This window comes from Schistocerca gregaria, chromosome 7 (assembly GCF_023897955.1).
Source record: "Schistocerca gregaria isolate iqSchGreg1 chromosome 7, iqSchGreg1.2, whole genome shotgun sequence".
Lineage (NCBI taxonomy): Eukaryota > Metazoa > Arthropoda > Insecta > Orthoptera > Acrididae > Schistocerca > Schistocerca gregaria.
Window position 1 is genome coordinate 238,475,692 of NC_064926.1, and position 24,404 is coordinate 238,500,095.

Sequence of the window (24,404 nt, forward strand, 5' to 3'; positions counted from 1 at the left end):
TTTTTTTATATCGCTATCCCTGTTAATACCAAATACTCTTTATAGGTGTTTTATTATTCCTATGTAAAAATAGATCACGGATCCTTAGGTTAAAACCTGTTTTTTTTTCCTAAGCTCCAATTTGCATATAAGTTGGTACTTATGCGTTTCATGACTAACTGAACTGAATACCGTTAGTTCTACAGGACCTAAAACTGCGTATTTCGACGTTGTCGCCTAATTTTGCCTATTTCAGCATCAAAGTCCTAAAAAGTACCTATTTTGTTAATCTGACAGAGTTCTTGTGTTTTCAAAGATTAGAAAAAGGACGTAAACTTAGGGCTTTACGTCTCGTCGAAGGCGAAGGTCGTTAGAGACTGTTTACAATTCCTTTGCTTGCCTTACTTCCAACAGCACTCGGCACGGTTGAATGGTCATCCATCCAAGTAAGCTCCGAGCGCGACAGTGCTTAACTTCAGTGAGCGAATGGGAACCGGTCAAAGATTTGAGTTACACATTAGAATCGAACGTGGGACTACTAAATGTTATATTTGAAAATATTTCGTTCTTAGGGTTCTGTCCAGCTGTATATTTTCGCAAAGAAACGGTTTCATAGGCCTTAAGCGGAGCACGGATTAAAAAAAATCACAATGTTAATCGTAGACACTCTCTATAGCTAAATTACTGCCCTTCGCGCATTTTCTCGCTGCTGTCTACAGGCATCCCATCAAACTACTCTGTTTCGTGAAAGGTATTACACGTGAATTTTCCAGTTCGAAAAATAATTTGCCAATAGTGAGATGTTTTCATCTGAAGCACCGGTAGATTCCATTCGCTTGTTCAGAAGGGGCGGCCATCTGTCAAGTGCCATATGTCCAGCAACGAGTACGCAACTTCCCCTATCGCTCCCATGCAACGCAGTAAAAAAAAAGACCAGATCATCGTTCACTTTTTCCCAGCAAACAAATCAGTACATTGTGTAGCGACCGACGTGTTAAGTGTTACTGACGTTCTAAGTGCAAAATAAATTCTAGTTTCTGTGTGAGAATACTACGCCATGCCGAAAACAGATAGTTCAAAGTCTACTCATATAAGGCAGTGGCTGCAAGATTTTCCGCATTATACAACAGATGGAAAATTATTTTCTGCCAAGCACGCAACAAGGATGTTAGTTTACGTTTTTCTTAGACTTCTTATTTTCCTGCCATTTAGGATTCTTTTTTTATCGCTGTCCTTTAGTAATACGAAATACTCTTCATATGCGATTCTAAACTGCATTTCCCTTTTTTCTCGTATTAGGTTTCGAGTATTAAGAAATCTCACTTAACTTAGCATGGAGATGGAATCGCACGTAAAGCTAATGTTGAACGAAAGTCAAAATTGAGCAAACTCTTTTAACCAATAAATCTGGTCAGTACTCCGAAAGAAACAAGTTCTGCAGTGATTTGTGTCATGCACTTGTGACAGCAAACATCCCCTTTCGGAAACTAGAAAACCCTATTTTCAGAGGTTTTCTTGAGAAGTACTGCCATAAGTCTATTCCTGCAGAGTCAACTTTACGTAAGAATTATGTAGATTCAGCTTACAATGCTGCATTGCACAGAATCCGCGAAGATGTTGGAGAATCTTGTATATGGACTTCTGTGGATGAAACTACTGACAGTCTTGGCCGTTACATTGCAAACCTGATTATTGGCGAGCTAGATCCAGATGCTCCATCCAGGGCTCATTTGATTTACTCAAAACAGCTTGCAAAAACTAACGAACAAACAATAGCACAGTTTGTGCTTAAGGTGCTATACCCAAACGGAGTGGATGAGAATAAGGTGCTTCTGGCCGTCACTGATGCTGCTGCATATATGATAGCAGCGTTTCAACTACTAAAAGTATTCTACCCATTGATGCTCCACGTAACCTGTGTAGTGCATGGAATCAACCGCATAGCAGAGCAAGTAAGGCTACAATTTCATAAAGTAAGTAAAGTAATGTCTACGGTGAAGAAAATTTTTGTTACGGCACCATCAAGAATGCAGGCATTCAGAGAACAGCTTCCAGATGTCCCATTGCTGCCAGAGCCTGTTGTCACCTGCTGGGGCACGTGGCTGATAGCAGCAGAATACTATAGTACGCATCTCTCAGATATCCAGAAGGTGGTTGAAAATGTATCGGAGGATGCTGCATCCGTAACTGCAGCAATGGAGTTACTTAAAGACTCTTCTTCAAAACGGCACTTATCTTACATTACGGCCCACTACACATTTATGGCAAGAGTAGGTTAGGTTAGGTTAGTGTTTTTTAACGTCCCGTCGACAACGAGGTCATTAGAGAAGGAGCACAAGCTCAGGTTAGGGAAAGGTGCGCGAAGGAAATCGGCCGTGCCCTTTCAAAGGAACCGTCCCGGCATTTGCCTTAAACGATTTCGGGAAATCACAGAAAACTTAAAGCAGGATGGCTGGAGACGGGATTGAACCGTCGTCCTCCCGAATGCGAGTCCAGTGTGCTAACCACTGCGCCACCTCGCTCGGTATGGCAAGAATAATTTCACAATTATAAGGCTCAGTGAGACCTATCTACGACAATATTTCTTTGCTTGAAGAAGTCAAAATGAAAATAAAATTAATGAAGCGCCAGGTGAAGTAGGGGGAAAAGTAAGGGCAAAAATGGAAACGGTTTGCAGAACACTGGCCTGAAGGAGTTGTGTGCAGCTGCCGCACTCCTGACTGCAGCATTCCTGTCCAACATGTTCCGAAAATGAAGTACGCCCCTGTCACATTTGTTGATGTAGAACGTTCTTTTTCAGCGCATCAATTGATTCTGACTGATAAGCGCCGCAGTTTTTCACTAGAAAACCTAGAAAAGATTTTGGTTATTTATTGTGAAGCCAACTATGGTCAGAATATGTGAAACTATGAATGTATTAATTAAATCATTGCCATATCTTTTCTGCGGAGATTTTTATCTTGCAGGAACTCAAAAATATTTGGTGTTATGTTAAACAATGTTGTAGATTCCTGTGCTCTGTTGCTGTATAAATATTCATTCTCCTTGTTTTAATGACTAATAAGATGTTCGTACTGTCAACACTGTGTATTTTAATTAATTTTTATTTTCTCTGCATCATTTTTACTAGAGCCTATTTTAGGTTTTATACAGCCTAAATGAACTACTGAAGGAGCCTATTTTAGGTGCCTAAAGCACACTTTTTTACGACCTAAAAATCCGTGGTCTACTCATAACCTCAATACGTGTAGGTGTGTCCTGTCACACACTACAGCAAAATAATGGCCAGCTCCAACCTCATAAATATTTCAGGGACGTGTCCTTCACTTCTCAACCATAAACACTGTTCAATTCTATTACACTGCAATTCCTTGCTACACAAGGTTAGTTCATTTTTACAACTTATCTGCATATTTCTCATAACACTAAGCAATCTCTCTTATTACTTATTACAGCATATAATAGGTTTCACTGCCACTTCAGATCCTGCATGTACACGAATTTGTATATCTTTTTAAATTACTGTTAGTGGACCATTTCCAATAAATCAACACTTTGTACTTACAATATTACCAAGGTTCTATACATACCCGTTACTCAAATACATTTGTACCTTAATTACATCATACTTCTCTGTTGTTTATGTCACTATTAGGTTTGTCACATTAGGTATTTTCTTCACTAATAGGTGGATAGAATGGTTGCAGAACTCATGGGTTGATAGCCACTCTGGAAGATTTTAGTATTTGAGAGTAAGAGCCGAAACTTTCGTGAATAGGAAAGATGAAGAATGTGTGAGACCTGAAAGGAAAGAAGATCTCACACAGCTGGGACTGCACAGCTGCCACACTGTGTAGAGGTTACAGAACAACCTCCTCCCTACAGAATTCATTCACTACCTATGAACTTCTTTAGGTTTATCACGTTCCTGAGACCTAACAGCTTTTTACTCTTAGGGTACTTTAGTCTATATGCATTGGCGTGTGGTTTTCCTGTGATCTTGAAAGGTCCTTGGTATTTACTAAGATTAACACCTTCGTCCCAATATCTCCTATTTTTCAGAACTCGTATAGGCAGCTCCCAAGTTTCATCATTAGTTACTACATGTTTATCAATAAAAGGTACCGTAATTACTCCGGTTATCGGCAAGACCAACTTTACCTGGCTTCTTTCAAAGTCAACAACATTCTGATATTTCGACAAGAAATCTATGCCAATTAAAACCTCTATACTGAGATTATTTACAATTAAGCATGGATGATTAGTTAAATTACCATTAATGTCAAAGGGCAGCTAAGCTTCTTGCTTTACCGTTTTTGAGATCTTGCCAGTAGCACCAATTATTCTTAGTCCTGATACCCTCATTACTGTAAGTTTGTCTTTACCAGGTAATGCATCAAAGAAGGACTGAGATATCGCACTCACCTTACTTCCACTGTCTAAGAGACAACGTGCATTGATACCCAACATATTCACTATTATTATAGAGTGGCTTATTCTAGTTTGTACAGGTGGTTCCTCAAACTCATCCAATAGGTCCTTTTGGATTTGTCTCCAACTAAAGTGATCGACATCTGTCTTCATTACATTTAGGGCGAGCGATGGTTCACTGACTTCTACGCTCTCATTGGCCGAGACGATAGTTAGCATAGCCTTCAGCTACGTTATTTGCTACGACCTAGCAAGGCGCCAGTATCCGTACTATTGATATTGTGAATCATGTACCATAAAGAGCGACGTTTTTCTCAATTCTAATTCCCTTGTCATGTTCCAGACCTCACGCCAGCCTGCGTGAGCTAAAACGCGTGCACTTCGGCCTCCTTTACTAACACGGTTGGCTCTCCTACCAACCACAACATTGGCGACGAGAGTATAAGTGTTCTTATCTAAATTGCCCTGATTTACTTGTGTAATGGCTTCGCCACAATCTCCAGATGTACTGTCCAAATTTTATCGCTTACAGAATCAGCAGACGCAGGCCTTACTGGATGCCCTTGGACAGCTCGTCCAGGGTCAACGTGCAGCCGCTTCACCGCTCACGCAGCCACAACACGCTGTTGCACCCACTTTTCGCCCTTTTGATGCTGCACTGGAAAGCTGGACGGAGTGGTCACGCCAATTTGGATTCCATCTCGCCGCCTACAGAATTCAAGGTAACGAGCGGCAGCCTTTTCTCCTTTCGTCCGTCGGCGTGAATACGTACCGTGTGGTAGTCAAATTATTTCCCCGACGCGACGGAGCAACTCTGTCCTACGAAGAAATTTTGTCTGCATTAGATGCTTATTTTACAGAATCAGTCAATGTAGTTGCGAAAAGGTATACCTTCTTTCGTACAAAACGTACGGCAGATCAGACTAATCGGGAGTGGGTTGCAACCTTGCAAGGCCTTACTAGGGATTGTGCTTTTGAGTGTCAATGTGGACTCCCTTATTCAGATACTATGGCACGTGATGCAATTGCACAGAACGTTTCTGATGTTCGTATAAGGGAACAGATTTTGAAACTCGTCAATCCCTCCCTTCAACAAGTGATGGACATATTGGATCGGCAGGACACACTTGTCTTTGCTCAGGAATCATTTGAAACTTCGCCAGCAGTGTGTCAGGTTAACCGGCCCGCCGGGCGAGCTGCACGGAGCAGTAAACAGCCCTCGCGCCCGGCCGCGCCGCTGCCGCCAGGCTCTCAGCCACGTGTACCGCTCCGGCAAGCAAATGCAGTGATCAAATCATGCCCGTGATGTGCTACTAAACATTCGCGTGAGAACTGCCGGTCACGCCAAGCTATTATTGTAATAAAAAAGGACATGTTCAGAGTGTTTGCCAGAAAAAGCTCAGATCGGAAGCTCAAAACCGTTCCAGGCCCTTTGCTTCGCGGGGGAATCGGAATCGAACCAGGGATACTCCGGCTCGCGAACCTTCGCCCATGGAAATTCATGTAGTTCATTCCACTCCGCGCAGTGCCACTCTCTCCAACAGTGACTGTGTTCGTCCCAAAAATAGTGTGTGACGACATCGCCGGAACTCCCGTCAAGTCGCAAGTGATTATGTACCAGTGTCAGTTCACGTTGCACGAGACAGTCGCTCTTGTCGTCAGCAGGACAATAAACTTTTTGTAGACTTGGACATTAATGGCAAATTGAAACCATTCCAGCTCGATACCGGAGCCGCAGTTTCACTGATCAATCAAGACACTTACAAACTGCTGGGCACACCTCCGTTGAGTGCCACAAATGTTAAATTATCTAGCTATTCCGGTCAAGCGATCCCTGTGTTAGGACTGGGGCGAGTGCTAGGAAGTCTCTCTAGACCTGCCGTGTGGCGGCGCTCGGTCTGCAATCACTGATAGTGGCGACACACGGGTCCGACGTATACTAACGGACCGCGGCCGATTTAAAGGCTACCGCCTAGCAAGTGTGGTGTCTGGCGGTGACACCACAACATTACTATTTTCATGCATATTTACACTTGAAACGTTGTCTGGATTTACAGTTCCCTCAACAGACATAGGTTCTGATTTAAGTTTAACATCAGTTTCTTCTGGCAGTTCCATCGCCGACAGTCTTTTAGTGCAGGTTAGTAAAAGTTTTAATAGCTGCTCACTTAGTTCCTTCTGCACGACGTATGGCGTTGCCGTCGCGGCGTACCAGGATTACTGATGCGACGCGGCGCGTTGAACTGCAGACGGCTGCTGTGTGTTTGCGTGGCCCGCAGCTGCAGGCGCGGCTCCGGTTGCTCCGGCGGACAACTGCGGTGAGGCGAAACTGGCTTCTCGGGATGCCGGCAGCGCCGCTGGACTCAGTGCCAGCTCCGTCAATCCAGATGCGTTGTTAATCCAGTTGCGTCGTCCACATACACACGTAACACTATCACTGTTCTATTACTCAGTTGCTTGTTGCATTTCACTTCCGAATCCGAATATTTAAAATCACTTTCACTTTTACTCAGTTTGTAATTTCGCGGCCTATACACCATATGTGGGGTGGTGTGTGGAAATTATTGTTATTAATAATGTTCCTATGATTTATTTAATGCTGCTGTTTGCCGTTCTCAACACTGGCTCTCTAACTACAATATTGGCAACCAGAAAGTGATTAACAAAACGTGAAGCCTGTAATTAGAATTCCTAGTGCCCACTTCATCTGAGAAATACACTTATAGCTACAGCTTATAGCTCTGAGGAATTAGGAGACTGTCTGGGATTCATAATCAAAAACCATTCTCTCTAAAATGTTCACTGTATTCTGAAAGTCACAGACCAAAAAGAATCCACACAATCCAACTACCAGAGCAGTTCAGAGTCTAATGCGCTGATACAACTATAAATGTTCAAATTAAATGTTTAAGTGAATGCTCGCCATAATTTGATGATAATGTTCATCAAACGCCACGTTAAATAATGGTAGAATGTCTGTCCCGCGGCGGCACGTGAAAATACGACATACGCGAACTGAAGATAGATCATCAAAGTCATCCCAGAATTAACACTTCACTCGAAAATGATTTCTTGGCAACGTGTATCCCGAGTAACTTATTACGGCATCCGAGGCTGTTTATAGCAATGATACCGACGCGACGCGACTCCCGGCACAGATTGTGCGCTGATCAGCGTCTGACTCGGGCATGGATTTGTGTGATGTCCTTAGGTTTAAGCAGTTCCAAGTGTAGGGGACTGAACATCTCAGATGTTAAGTCCCATAGTGCTTAGAGCCATTTGAACCTATTTTTTTTTACTTTGATGTTTGCAGCCTTTTATGCTTTCAGGACCTTTTATAAATAAAACCATGTCCTTGCTGAGGATAATATGGCATTTCATTTTATAAAGAACGATAGAAAAAATGCATGACTTGTAAAACATTAGTGAACTTATTAAGACGCTGTTTTGTTTCAGGCTATGGCTACTATTACAGACGTGGCCTTACAAAAGAAGAAATTCGTACTCAACTGATACAGTATCTGAAACTACGGACGACAATGAAGATGAAATGTAGCGTAGTACTGCGAGAAATTCTTTGGGCGTGTGCTTGTACGATACTTCACAAAATATTACATTCGGGAGGACGACGGTTCAATCCCGTATCCAGCCATCCTGATTTAGGTTTCCGTGGTTTCCCTAAATCGTTTCAGGCAAATGCCGGGATGGTTCCTTTGAAAGGGCACGGCCGATTTCCTTCCCCATCCTTCCCTCACCCGAGCTTGCGCTCCGTCTCTAATGACCTCGTTGTCGACGGGACGTTAAACACTATCCACCACCACCACCACAAAATATTGCCAAAGATGAACTAAGAGCTAATGAGGAGAGAAGAAAATGTTCATACTGTATCTCTTCAGGTATGTGTCAATACTTCACAGAATAGGGAGTGACAATCATGCAGTTCAGTTTCAGTCAAATTATCATGGAAATGAAGTATGCAATGTATACATAGCCCAGAAAGGTGGAACAAAGACTTACAGGTGTACAAGACGTAGGTAAAGCTGATATGGCGACATATCTTTATGAAATAGACACAAAGACAAAAAAAGTATTGATAGAGACTGTTGTGTACACTGCTGGAAAGAGGCTTTGTGAATTCCCGTAATTCATGCTATGACGTAAAAGGGGGAGTCCCTTTGATTGATTGAAAACGTAGAACAACACTTTTTTAACTCACACTTGGAAAGCAAATGTCCAAAAACCGAAGTATGTCCAAAAAGGTTAAAACTTTTCCTGTTTCAACTCCAAGGAGAAAAAAAAGGACAGCATTTTCGTTACGAAACGACGTGCTTGCTTCAGAATACAGGATCTTGCTGGCCAACATTTGTCAATTCAAGTGGCAGATGTGGGCTTTTGTCATCTACAAAGATGGAATCTAGACTCAGTTCAAAGTGTCCAGGGCGTAATATTTTTTGTGTATTAATGAAAAAAGGAACGTTATGACAAGTACCAGCAGAGGAAAGAGTCCTAGCTGTATAATTCTTTTGGGACTTCTCAATCCTTTAATGTGCTTCGCCTGTATAATCCTGTTGGGACTTACAAGCTCTCCGAACATTTTCTTCTCGTTATTTCTTCGTTTGGGTCATCTAAGGACCACACACCAATTTCAGTGCTTCCTTCTTTGTTGTTCTTTCGTGTTTTCACTATGTATCCCTTTTCACTCCAGGGACCATTTTGACCCTGTCTTTTTCTCGCTCGTGCCTTGGAATCCTTCCATTTTTAACACTTTCGTCTTGAAAATCCCTCTTTCTGTTGCATCTTTTTCACTTATGTTGTTTCTTTCCAAATCTTTCTAACTTCTTGAATCCGGGCTATGGCTGTTGCTTAGGCCTACTTTACCATTTTAATGTGTGAAGCAAATACTTGGGGCTTGGTAGCCCTTTAGCTGACTTTTAAACATTTGATAGAAATTCCTGGAGTTATTTTTTACAAAGTTGTTTTGTATGTCAAGAAGTTGTGATTTCTCAAAAGATCTTTTAGCACTCTTTATTATTTTTGCTGTCACATTCCGTTGCATTCTAAATTCATCAAAGTGTTCGGGCTTCCCAGAACATTGCCATTTCTTCCACTGTTTTGTTCTTTCTATGACTGCTTCTTCACAGATTTCATTCCACCAGACTTTCTTCTTCATTTTTGTTCCAAGTTCATTTGCCGCTGCCCTGTTGATTACTTTCGATATTTCTTCCCATATCCCTGATTTAGTTACTTTAATTTCTTCCTGAAAATTTTTTATTACCTCTTTGGTGATGTTGAGCCTGTCTGTATTATGTTTAATTAATTTTTACTGTCTCTTTTGGTTTTTATTGGGGAGAAATTTCAGTTTAATTTTAGCCAGGTAACGATCAGATCAAATTCCCTGTTTCTTGCTACTTTTACATTCATGATTTCTTTAAAATTGCATTTAGAAATAGTATTTTATGTATTTTAATGACTGGAACATTTTCGAAAGAAAATAATTAGTTAGTTATTTAGTAACAATTCATCAACTACTAAAATAAAAATTTGGAACTCGATTTTAAGTGATTTGCAATTACAGTGAATAAATGGTTAATGGATCACCGCAGTTGGAGATCGACATGAGCCACCTAGGATTTTCTGTGGTCCTGTAATGCATTTTATGACACTGCAACATAATTAGTTAATGTAGGTCCATCAGGGGACAAACAACACTGTCTGAAATAACCGTAGCAATCAATGTGGGACGTACGACGAACGTATCCGGTAGGACAGTGCTGGGAAGTTTAGCATCTTGGGCTATGACAGCAGACTAACGATTCCTGGGTTCGTGACCACGTCGGTTGGAGCTTAGACGACTGAATAACCGTGACCTGGTCATATGAGCCCCGATCTAAGTTGGTAAGAGCTGATGGGAGGGTTCCAGTGTGGCGCAATCCCCACGTAGATATGTCACTGTGCAAGCTGCTGGTGACTCCATAATTGTGGGTGCTGTGTTTTCGTGGAATGAACTGGGTCATCTAGTCCAACGGAACCGATCATTATCTGGAAATGGTTAAGTTCGGGCACTTGGAGACAATTTGCAGCCATTCATGGACTTCATGTTCCCAATGTCATGTCACCGGGACACCGTTGTCCGCGACTGCTTTGTTGATCATTCTAGATGATACGAGCGAATGATATGGCCAGCCATATTGCCCGACATAAATCGCATCGCCTGCACTGGCAACACTTTCTCAATTACGGACAGATGTAGAGGCAGCATGGCTCAGTATTTCTGCAGGGGACTTCCATCGAATTATTGAGTTCATGCCACGTCGAGTTGCTACACTACTACGAACCAAACGAAGTCCGACACGATATTAGGAGGTATCCCATGGCTGCTGTCACCTCAGGATAAGGCTGTTACCAGTGATACAAAAACTTCTCGTAAGCTGACACGCAGATCGTGGCGTATTGCATCTAACCGAAGACTTCCATATCTTCACTTCTTCCTGGTCTTCATCTGTTACGTCCGCAGCTCCTGTTCTAGCGTTGCTGCCTCTGGATCACGGGGTCCCGGGATCGACTCCCGACCGGAGTGGGGATTTTCTCTCCCTGCGGACTTGGTGTTTCTGATGTCCTCATCGTTTCATCATCATTCGTGACAGTGGCTAGATTGGATTGCGTAAAGGTTGGACTGTGTCAAAACTGGAACTTTGTACGGGCGCTGGTGACTGTGCAGTTGAGCGCCCCATAAACCAAATATTATCATTCTTCTGTTACCGCCGCGTCTTCTCGAACTACTTGTTCGCCGAAGTTTCCGTACGTGGAGCTTATTGACCGGAATACCTCACAGCATAAGCTTGGCTGCTTCTCTGGGACAGTGTCGGCATTCGCCGAGCATCAGAAGCATGTCAGCGTACTCACTGGAAGTGAACGCAGTTTCTCCCGCGTCAATATCCGTGGCAGATGGAATTTGTTTGTGGATTCCGACCTGCCTTGTATACGGCAGTGTATATATTCTACAATCCAACCGATCACGGCAAAGAAAGCTTCTCGCTCCGAGGCGTCGGCGACTTTACATTTCGTCAGCAGGGCGCAGGTGTGTAAAAGGGCGCATTCAGTCGTGCTTTCAGGAAAATGGATACTCTTCACTTAGGTCAGTGGGTCCCAACCTGGAGATAATTATCCCTTGGGGGGGGGGGGGGTGTAAACTGAAATGTTCTGAGGGTAAAAACTGAACGGTTCAATTGTTTTCGATCATGAAACTAGTTTTAAAAGAGCTTTACTATTACCACAATTTTTTATGACTAATATTTGCTACAGAAGATACCAATAACTACATGTTTTTAATACTAGCATTAACACATACACAATGTTGTGGATGTTACAAGTTGTAAAACGAATGCATGTGGTTTATCCATTACACACATACTTTACTCTTTGTACCAGCACAGTGACAGCTCAATATATAAAACGTCACAGTGAAGAAGATGAGGAAAACAGAAAACGTAAGTGAAACATAAGATAAATAGACACACACACACACACACACACACACACACAAAGAATTAATTCCAGGCCTAGCCATTACAGGTTCGAAATCGTAATTTTTTGCTTAAATAATTTGTCTACATTAAGTTGTACATGGTTTCAGGCTTCAAACTGTGAAATAAATCAGTCACTGTAAAAACATAACACATCAGGAATACCGCACCATGCGGTAAAAAGGTATGAATTCATAATTTTATGTGTTTCTTCGAAAATCTGTAATTACGATTTTAAAAACTAATATTTACATGCATACAAACAGTAAAGAACATTCTTTATGTTTAGAAGCCATAGAATGATGATAGTGCAACTGCAGTGAAACATGTTTGGGATATAAAACAAAATTGTGGTTTTCTAAAGGCGGACCCATCCATAAACATATGTATCTGATCAGGTTGTAGCCAAATTTAGTTATACTCTATACGAGCCACCTGCGAGCAACCTGCTTTACCAAGGAATTACGAGAGCGTCTTGAGGGGTAATGCCTCCGAATATTTTACGTAAAACCTCGTATTTTTTACATCTTTATTCCTCATATTTATATACTTATTTCTCAATACTCACCCTGGCGACGAACAGATTTCTCCCAACGAGAGACCAGTTTGTTGACACCGTCACTGTAGAATATCTTACTTTGTTGACGGAACCACAACAGCACCTCTGCCTGCAATGCTTTATCGCTGTCAAAGTGAAATCCTCGAGGGCGTTCTTAAAGTTTTGGAAACAGATGAAAATCGGATGGGGCTAAGTCGAGACTGTGTGGAGGATGATCGATGACAGTGAAGCCAAGGCTCGAATTGTTGCAGATGTAACAGTTCTTGAGTGTGATTTCGTACTTCCACGGAATTCATTTCGATGCTCGTATTCCGTGGTTAGAAACCGCCATTAGAAGCACGCTGTTTCTCACGCACCGCCATAGTTACGTTACACAGCGTCAATTTACACGCTGCAATTTGGGGCGTTCTAGTGGCAGAGGATTGCAACTTGCGTCAGCGAAAGGGGGAAAGACAAACGAGTAATATACAGGACATGTAATACACCAACCGATATTGCTTTTCAGAACGCCCTCTTAATTTATATCAGTATCGACACACAATCAAATTGAAAAAAGCGCTGCTTTATAATGTACGCGAGGTGACTGTAAAGTCCGGAACAAAGGGAGAACTTAAGTACAGACATCACTTGTAAGAATTACTCGAAAAAACTCCATGATTCGAAATGAAAAACATTTCAGAACATTTAGCGAAATTAAGGTAACATTCTCGTAACTAACCCTAACACAGAACGTACCAAAGCATGATCCGAAGGGCATTCTTGCTTCTATTCTGGCATCCCGTCTGAGACTAACCTTCCCAGATGCCGATGATGGCAGTGCTCTGAGGACCCCTTTGTTTTAAGAGAGCTGGAATTCGGGAAGCCAGAACGGGAAAAGTTCTCACTCGCCTAAATGCAAGTCTTCCAACCGCTCAAGAAGGCCAATCAATGACAGTCACAGTGAAGACCATTACTAACTTAAGACAGTGGGGGCGGATCTCAATATTTCGGAGAGAAACAAATGGTAACGCATTGACTCGAAAATAAACCCCCTACCGAGCCTCACTGGAGAGGTCTAGCAAGGTTGGTATACTGCAAGAAAGCACACGAAACTCTGTTTCCTCAAGGGCAGATTTTTAACTACGCACACTCACAAATTCATACTTGCAAAGATTATTCTTCGAAAAGGTGTGACACAAAAAACATGTAGTTTCAAAAACGGTTACAATGTAGGCATGGAAAGTGGCAATATGCGTAAGGAATTACAATACTGGCATTGGTAACATAGAATTGATGATATAACTTATTAAAGATTTACAAACAAGCTATGATAAAAAAGGTAAATTTAAATCTATGAACATAATATGCAAAACGGGAAGTACAAATGTAGTGTGTTTTAATGCCAAGTATAGTCAGCAAAATCATACTGCCACAAGAAACATGCATATTGTGTCATATGTAAAAACAAGAAAAAGCTAAAATAAACATACACATCAGTAAAGATTGGGTAATGATTAGGTGGTGTCAAAACAGAAATTAAAAATTAGACTGGCGGAAGAAAATGGAAAAAAATAACGTAGAGTAACGGAATTTCGGGAATACGTATGTCTAGGTATCATATTTAAGTGATTATTTATCGTTGGAAGCTCACAGGTTGGTGTAAGCGCGAGATGAGCCACTGAAAATGTGAAATGCTGGCACGTTAATAACCGGTGTAACAGCCAGAACCTTGAATACAAGCGTGCAAACGTGCATGCATTTTGTTGGACAGGTTCCGGTTGTTAATTTCTGGGCTGGAGTTCCATTCCAGTTGCATTTGGTCAGTCAATACATGGACGATTAGTGTAATTAGTCAATCATGCTGGAGCAGTTAGTGGATCACGCTAGATTCGTCGTCGGATGATGTTCCATATGTGCTCACTTGGAGACAGATCAGTAATCGAAACCAAAGTAACGTCTCGTTGCCGGCCGCGGTGGTCTCGCGGTTCTAGGCGCGCAGTCCGGAACCGTGAGACTGCTACGGTCGCAGGTTCGAATCCTGCCTCGGGCATGGATGTGTGTGATGTCCTTAGGTTAGTTAGGTTTAAGTAGTTCTAAGTTCTAGGGGACTAATGACCACAGCAGTTGAGTCCCATAGTGCTCAGAGCCATTGGAACCATTTTTTAACGTCTCGTTGCTCTGTAGAGAATGTCGCGTTGTCACGTTACAACAGCGGTATATTAGCGACGAGTTATCCAACAGGAAAACACCTCCTGAAATGCTGTTCATGTATGGCAGGACATAAAACTGAAGTACAAATTTGCAGTCAGGGTGCGCGGAATAACCACGAGAGTGGCCCTGCTGTCATACGATATCGCACCTGAGACCATAACTCCAGGCGTAGGTCCAGTGTGATTCGCACGCAGAAAGCTCAGATGCAGGTCTTCAACTGGCTTCCTCCTAATCAACACACGCCCATCACTGCCACCGAGGCAGAACCAGACTTAATCAGAAAGCGGAACAGACCTCCTCCATCTCGCCCTCCAGTGAGCCTCACACCACTGGTGGTTTAGGGTCAGTGGAATGCACGCTACAGGGCGTCCCGAATGAAGCTGTCCTTGAAGTAACCGATTTGTAACAGATCGTTATGTCACTGCGGTGATAACTGCTGCTCAAACTGATTTTGCAGTGTGTATGTCGAACTGTAAACGGATCCTAGCCAAGGCTCGACATACGTTACCTACCAAGAATAATGGAGATGTAACCCTTGCGCGCAATTTCTGGTTATGCTACCTCACAAGGACAATTATAAATTTAAAAATTACAGGGTCGCCACCAGCCCATAGCCCTTCCCTACAGTTAAGACCGAACTCGAAATTTAATTATAATAATGCATTTCTTTTTAAAGAAATTAACAATATGAACAGCATTTTATGTCGTACTTCAATGAGCTTGCTTAATTAAATGTGAATTCCTTAATTTTGAGACAGTACACCCGTTCACTTTGATTTTTCCTCGCATTTTTATTCATCACAAGCTAGCAGATTAACTTTTAAAAAAAAATCAGGGAATAGAATATTAATTTGAAAAGTGGCATCAATGAGAAAGATAAAGAACGCAAAATTTATCTTTCATGTAGCACATTTATTTCATGACTGAATTTGATACGCATCTATGAATACACATGACTGGTGCCTGAATAAAAAAATTGACTAAATAATTCGCCAAAAAATAGTAGAATAGCGCAATTAAAAAGAAAAAAAACACACACACACAAAAGGGATGGTGGCCGTGCGGTTCTGGGCGCTCCAGTCCGGAGCCGCGCTGCTGCTACGGTCGCAGGTTCGAATCCTGCCTCGGGCACGAGTGTGTGTGATGTCCTTAGGTTAGTTAGGTTTAAGTAGTTCTAAGTTCTAGGGGACTGATGACCACAGCAGTTGAGTCCCATAGTGCTCAGAGCCATTTGAACACAAAAGGGAAGTGGAAAACAATTATTCAATCATTCCATCTACATACCCACGACAGAAATAGTTCAGAGAAATACCTATCACCATTATGCTCATGCACTAACTTGGAAAGAGGTTTATCCGATTCGCAAGGTTTGTGTAGTAGATATACGACATGGAAACCGCGCCTGCCGCTTACGAACGGCCGCACTTCAGCACGTGGTAAACTTAATTACGAGTTAACTGTTGAGAAATTAGATATTAAACCAAGCACAAATACAAAAAAATGTAACGGTGCAAGACCAGAATGATTTTGCCACCACGAAATAAAATTAACTCGGCAAGGCAGAACCCCCCCCCCCCCCCCCCCCCAACCGTTTCAACTTACACGTGGTCCGTTCAGAAACAAACCGTTACAAAGATTTCCTCTATGCGCACGAAAAAACTGATATTTTACTGAAATTATAACACACGAAACAATTAAACTGGTAATATGAAAACCTATTGCAGTGCAGTAGTAGAGTAGGATCATCGGTTACAAAACAGGAGGTACAAGACGAACATAAATACACAATAACATCTTCCACGGCGACACAGAAAATAAGAACAATAAAAATCACACTCGCTCGAAAACACTTACTGTCACGTTCTCCCGACGTTGTACTGACTTGCTTTTCCTAAACATATTCACTGCTAGAAATTCCACACCATGATGTCCGAAAGGAACAAAGCAACATCCGCACTTTTAATTTCAACCACCATCATCGCCGATTTTTTAACAAAATAATTATTCCACATTCCGAAAATACATAACTACACACGCTTCAGTTAAGCTGAAGTACTTAAATATTCCACGAGTTTAACATAGGGAAGTTCTAATTTGACCTACTTCCTATCAGCAGAAACCTCCTCTAGGAGCTACGAACTGTACTCACCAACCGCTAGCTGCACAGTGTCCTTTCTCCACCGAACTTCGCCTAACTACCGGTTCAACGGAAGCTACCAGAGGGGTAGGCTTCCGCCAGCAACCGCACAGACAGACCAACCTCAGACTAAAAGGGGTAAACCTCTCTGTCCATTTACTGGGATCCTAAGTTGGTCATCCTGCTCTACCCTCCAAACAAGAAGCAAACATCACCTGCTCCTAGCAGACGACAACCATCTCAGAGTCCCCCACAAAAGAAACCCGAAACCACTAGTAAAAACAATCATTTGGTCACATTCACGCACGCATAGGGTAGGGTGAAGGGAAAAACGTAATAAATACAAGCCATGATTTCCTATGTAACACAAAAACATAATATCATTTAATAAGCCTTAGTTTGATTACTCAGTCTTTCTGGGAGAGCTAATAAATTAAACCGCAATCAGGCGGTGGACAGAAAAGGATGCACAGAGTCCAGTGAGACAAGCGTCTTATGAAACGGCTCCTCAGGGACGTTTCACAGTGTGCGACAGCCATATTGCGAACACGATGGTCTTCCCTCTCGGTAGTGCCAGAGCTCGGTCTTCTGGCGACCGTACATTCTCGCGACCACCGCTGCCAGTCACGTACAGTGGCTACACTCCTGTCAAGTTTTTCTGCAGTGTTGCAGAAGCAACATCCAGCTTCTCGTAGCCCTATTACACGTTCACGATCACATTCAGTTAGGGTTCGATAACGGCGACTTTGCCGCATTAAAGGCATTCTCGACTAATATTAACTCATCACGTCCAGTCTCAAAAGCCACTAACGCTCCCGCCCCTTATAGCGTAGATTTAAAACAAATCTGATTTGCATCCTCATAGTGGCACTACTTCTCAATCCTATTCAATACTTCCTCATTAGTTATGTCATCCTCCCATCTAATCTTCAGCATTCTTCTGTAGCACCACATTTCGAAAGCTTCTGTTCTCTTCTTGTCCAAACTATTTATCGTCCATGTTTCACTTCCATACATGGCTACACTCCATACAAATATTTTCAGAAACGACTTCCTGACACTTAAATCTATACTCGATATTAACAAATTTCTCTTCTTCAGAAACGCTTTCCTTGCCATTGCCAGTCTACATTTTATATCCTCTCTACTTCGACCATCATAAGTTATTTTGCTCCCCAAATAGCACAACTCCTTTATTACTTTAAGTGTCTCATTTCCTAATTTAATTCCCTCAGCATCACCCGACTTAATTCGACTACATTCCATTATCCTCGTTTTTCTTTTGTTGATGTTCATCTTATATCCTCCTTTCAAGACACTGTCTATTCCGTTGAACTGCTTTTCCAAGTCCTTTGCTGTCTCTGACAGAACCTCAACGTTTTTATTTCTTCTCCATGGACTTGAATACCTACTCCGAATTTTTCTTTTGTTTCCTTTACTGCTTGCTCAATATACAGATTGAATAACATCGGGGAGAGGCTACAACCCTGTCTCACTCCTTTCCCAACCACTGCTTCCCTTTCATGTCCCTCGACTCTTATAACCGCCATCTGCTTTCTGTACAAATTGTAAACAGCCTTTCGCTCCCTGTATTTTACCCCTGCCACCTTTACAATTTGAAAGAGAGTATTCCAGTCAACATTGTCAAAAGCTTTCTCTAAGTCCACAAATGCTAGAAATGTAGGTTTTCCTTTCCTTAATCTATTGTGTAAGATAAGTCGTAGGGCTGAATAGAATTGGGGAGAAGAGGAGTTTGTGGCACAACTTGACTAGAAGAAGGGATCGGTTGGTAGGACATGTTCTGAGGCATCAAGGGATCACCGATTTAGTATTGGAGGGCAGCGTGGAGGGTAAAAATCGTAGAGGGAGACCAGGTGATGAATACAGTAAGGAGATTCAGAAGGATATAAGTTGCAGTAGGTACTGTGAGATGAAGAAGCTTGCACAGGATAGAGTAGAATGGAGAGCTGTACCAAACCAGTCTCAGGGCTGAAGACCACAACAACAACAGTGGCACTGCTAGCGCCACTGTTTTGCGATTGGAGCGAAATTTGAAGAGACATGTTTTCCATCACTGTGTAGGAACCCTGCAAAAGGAAAATCCAGAATTCTCCACGTGCTGTCAGTTTGGCACTTGGGTCCACATTGTGGAATGTTGCGTTCGTCAAACGCAAATGTGAATCGACCTTTAGCTCAACTTCCATAACGTTGAGTGTGCCCGTGACGGACACCATGAACATCTTAGAGGAGCGCATGGCCCTGATATCTGCGAGCTAGTGCGCCACTGTTTGACGACCACCTGTTTCAGGTGGAAAGGGGATTTTCATGAGCAGACGGACGGTGTAGCTATGAGTTCCCCTCTTTGGCCGGCCGCTGAAGACATTTTTATGCAAGCGTTTGAAGAAACAGCACTCCAGTCCGGACCATTATGCCCAGAATGCTGGCTACGATACGTTGATGACATCTTTGTTATCTGGCCACACGGAGAAGAGCTTCAGAACTTTCACGAACATCTCAACCAGCAGCACTCCAAAATTCACTTTACCATGCAGATACAAAAGAACGGGGTATTGCCTTATCTCGAGGTGGAAGTCTACCGTAAGCGAGAGGGGAAACTTGGAAACAGAGTTTATAGGAAGCCCACAAGCAACACGGACAGGTACCTGCATGCATCCTCCCACCACCATCCTACGCAAAAGAATTCGGCCCTGCAAACTTTAACTAAGAGAGCCTACAGGATTAGTGATGAACACAACCTGCAAGCTGAGCTACAGAACCTCAGGTCCATTTTTGGAGCTAATGGCTACGACATGAGGATGATACACAAAACCATGGCGCCGGAGGAGGAGAGCCGTCCGGAGTGGCCGTGCGGTTCTAGGCGCTACAGTCTGGAACCGAGCGGCCGCTACGGTCGCAGGTCGGAATCCTGCCTCGGGCATGGATGAGTGTGATGTCCTTAGGTTAGTTAGGTTTATTAGTTCTAAAGTTCTAGGCGACTGATGACCTCAGAAGTTAGCTCGCATAGTGCTCAGAGCCATTTTTTGAAGGAGGAGGGCAACAGGGAAATGCAGAACGAAACACAGAACACCGACGTGCTGCCATATGTACAAGGGGTTACAGAACGTCTGGGCAAAATTCTCCGTCGGGCAGGCATCAAGCAGATTTTTCGTAGCAACAACAAAATAAAAGACATTCTGGGCTCGACGAAAGATACAATTGACAAGTTTCATGGCGCAGGAGTTTATGAAATAGGGTGCGAATGTGGATTGGTGTATGTAGGCGTCCAATAAGCACAAGGTTAACTGAACACGAGAGATACATCCGCCTCAAACAATATAACAAATCAGCGGTGGTAGAATCAGCAGGACGGAGATCGAATTTCGAGAGGCCCGCTAAACAGCCGTTTAGTTTGAGGAAAAAGATTAGAGAGGCTATAGAAATAGCCAAGCGACGCGACAACTTGAATAGAAAAGATTGGTACCGAGTTCCAGCGTCTTGGCTGCCAGCCGCGACAGATTTGCGGAAGGACATCTCTCGAAGAGCAACAGGCGCGCGGTAGGCCACAGCGGTGGAGAATACACAGAGAGCTGACGCGATCTAGTCCATACTAGGCAGTTAGCTAACAACGCTCTGCTGTAGTCGCCGCTCAGTCTCCTATTCACCGATTTCCAATGGCAAGCAGTAAAGGAAACTCCAATGGAAAATTCCCATTTTCGCCAATGACAACATGCAATGCAAAGACCAATAAAATGAACTCTTAATACCTTGCCGGCCGTGGTGACCGAGCGGTTCTAGGCGCTCAGTTCGGAGCCGCGCTGCTGCTACAGTCGCAAGTTCGAATCCTGCCTCGGGCACCTTAGATAAGTTAGGTGTAAGTAGTTTTAAGTTCTAGGGGACTGATGACGTCAGATGTTGGGTCCCATAGTGCACAGAGCCATTTTTTTCCTAATACCCTTCCTCCTCACCCTCCTCCATAGTATGTGGGTATCGAAACTAGTGCTCATTCAGCAGTTAGCAATACACCCTGAGGAAGGCGCCTTGCAACAGTCGCCGAAACGTCGGAATTTTACAGAATTTTATTGACTGATTCCATAACGTTCCTGATCAGAACCTGGGTGTCCACAGAATTTGTCCAGAAGACTCGACATAGGAGATTTGCCATTTTTTTAATATAAGTTTGCTGCTCAGTTTCGAGACGTTTCTTCAAATTCGTATTCTTCCGGAGCGTCCTTCATGGTGATGCAGTTTTAGTTGCAGCGTTGTGGTTACATATCCGGCAGCGCAGGTGTAGTACACTGGTGCCGGAGGCGAATACACATCCACTGCCGAGAATTTCAAACGGCGGCGGTAGGCTGTTCCAGAAATTATGTTGGAAGCTGAAGGATGCACTGGGGCAGTGTGCAAATGGCTAGCCATTAACCTTTCGTCCTCTATTCGGCGAACAATTGTGCGCTAGGACAAATTAGGGCCACTAGATCGTCACTCGGCTCTCTCGCCTTCTAGGAATTACGATGCGCTTGAACGGATCACGTTGGAGGGCGCATTAGTCCTTCTGAGCTGTTCTGGGCCATAGCCGTGGAAACAGCCATTCCCCGCACTTGTAGAGAATCCGCGGGGCATTGTTTTCGCGACTGCACACAATCCTGCCCCGTCCTCCTCCCGCGTGGTGCTCGGATCCAGTTTATAATTGAAAAACACTTCGGCGGAAACTCGGCCCTCCTCCTCCCCCCATATCGCGCTCGCGAAATTGCAAGTCGGTGGGGCGCCGCGCCTCGCCATCCATATTTATTCGTCGGCGTGTCGCTCCGCTGGAGACCGCGGACTCCCTGAAATGTCATTAAAATGAACGAATTTCGAGCCTAAACACGGCGCTAACTGATTCGAAGATTTTAATTACGGTTTCACTAAATAACGTGGGGGAATTAACTGCGACGCTCATCGCGTTGACTCGTTTTGTTTTGGGTGCGCTGGTGGGGCAGAAAGGGGAGGGGGTGAGGGGGTGGGAGCATTGGCTGCTGGAGCCACTCTGGTGGGGGGTGTCGTCGCCGGTTGGGTCGGCGCAGGAAGTGAGGGTGGGAGGTTTGTCGGCCTGGAGGGGGGGGGGGGGGAGGGAAGCGGAGGAATTTTCCCCACTCTCCTGGGAGTCCCCCGTTGCGAGGACAGTGCAGGGAGGCAGTAGGGCAGCAACCGGAAAATGGGAAGCAGGCAGACGCGGATGATAGAGGTGGAACAACAACGCTGCAGCGGTGGGGCGCGTAACCACAGCTGATTCTGACCGCTGGCTGACGCAGCCAACTTGTGCGCGGGGAGGGGGGGGGGGGGGGACAGTTGTTGGAGCGAGTTTGTACGAGCGGCTCTGCACAGCAGAATCATAATGAAGTCCGACCCTTCTACTTCTGACTGACGGACGAAATGTGAAATGAACTCCTGTAGTCCTTCCAGTAGCACAGTGCCACTAGTTAAGTTCTTGTAAAATAACTTGGTGTAGGGAGTGGCAACTGGCCCTTAACATAGACAAACGTAATGTATTGCGAATACATAGAAAGAAGGATCCTTTATTGTATGATTATATGATAGCGGTTACTTCTGTAAAATATCTGGGAGTATGCGTGCGGAACGATTTCAATTTAATTGTTGGTAAGGCGGGTACCAGGTTGAGACTCATTGGGAGAGTCCTTAGAAAATGTAGTCCATCAACAAATGAGGTGGCTCACAAAACACTCGTTCGACCTATACTTGAGTATTGCTCATCAGTGTGGGATCCGTGCCAGATTGGGTTAACGGAGGAGATAGAGAAGATCCAAAGAAGAGCGGCGCGTTGCGTCACAAGGTTATTTAGTAACCGTCATAGCGTTACGGAGATGTTTAGCAAACTCAAGTAGCAGACTCTGCAAGAGAGGCGCTCTGCATAGCGGAGTAGCTTGCTCGCCAGGTTTCGAGAGGGTGCGCTTCTGGACGAGGTATCGAATATATTGCTTCCCCCTACTTATACCTCTCGAGGAGATCACGAATGTAAAATTAGAGAGATTCGAGCGCGCACGGAGTCTTTCAGACAGTCGTTCTTCACGCGAACCATACGCGACTGGAACAGGAAAGGGAGGCAATGACAGTGGCACGTAAAGTGCCCTCCGCCACACACCGTAGGGTGGCTTGCAGAGTATAACTGTAGATGTATGAGCAGTTTCATTTGTCCTCATCCAAATTGTGTCAAATGTTGAAAAAAATATTTCTCTTTCAACTGCGGAGGTTTATCTGAAATAGGTAGGTTGATTACAATGCTTGTTCAGTTTCTAACCTCCCCACGTTCTTCAAAACAGTTTAAAAAATGGTTCAAATGGCTCTGAGCACTATGGGACTTAACATCTGAGATCATGAGTCCCCTTGAAGTTAGAACTACTTAAAGCTAACTAACCTAATGACATCCCACACAACCATGTCCGAGGCAGAATTTGAACCTGCGACCGTAGCGGTCGCGCGATGCCAGACTGAAGCGCCTAGAACCGCACGGTCACAATGGCCGGCTTCAAAACAGTTAATTCTTGCTCGAATATAATCTGTAATTGCCAAAAATATCTGTTGTGACGGTGTGCAGAAAGATTTTTATTCAACATATGAAGGATAGTCATTTAAGTTTTCTCACTACATTAACTAATCAAACATATGAGGACACCTATTAATGATCCGCCGCGCGGGGGAATCCGCTCGGTTCTGGGCGCCTTGTCACGATCCTCGCGGCTCCCCCGTCGGAGGTTCGAGTCCTCCCTCGCGCATGAGTGTGTGTGTGTGTTGTTCACAGCGTAATTTAGTTCAAGACATATTAAGTAGTGTGTAAGCTTAGGGACCGATGACCTTACCACAAATTTACAATTTTTTTTTATTGATGAACATTATATTGGGACATGTGTACCCTTCACATTTATGGCAGCTTGGAATCAGCTGAGGACACTTTCAAAGAGGTGTCTGAATGTCTGTGGAAGTCTGGAGGAACGACAATCGATTCTTCCTCAAGAGCGGAAATCTGAGACGGTTGGATGCTGGTGTCTGGAGCTAACTCATCCCAAACGTGTTCAGGTCTGGAGTCCAGTCAGACCAGCCTGTTTCAGGAATTTTACTGTCAACAAACCGTTCTCTCACAGATGGTGCTTTATGACAGCGTGCTTTGTCATTCTCATAGAGTCATCGCCTCCGAATTGTTTCTCTAATGATGAAACTTCCTGTGAGTCTGCACTTAAATTGCAGAATGACTGAGAAGATGAAGCTTCTACGGTATTTGATTCTGAAACAACTGAGTAAAACTGAACGTTCTGAGACGTCCCCTTAGAAAATTAGTGAATTACTTTGCTGATAAACCGCTTACATTATTTGATTTTTAAGCAGCTGAGCAGAACTGAACGTACTCAGACATTTCGCTCTTTACTTATTCTGATCAACACTAAACTGACACACAATATTTTTAGCGCAACGCAATCTGACTTTGAAAAATCCCTGCAAAAGAATGGCCCTGACTAACAATAACCTATACCTTTCATGAATCACTTACTTCACAAAAATCTTCGTTACTCAAACTACTGAAATACAGCGTGCG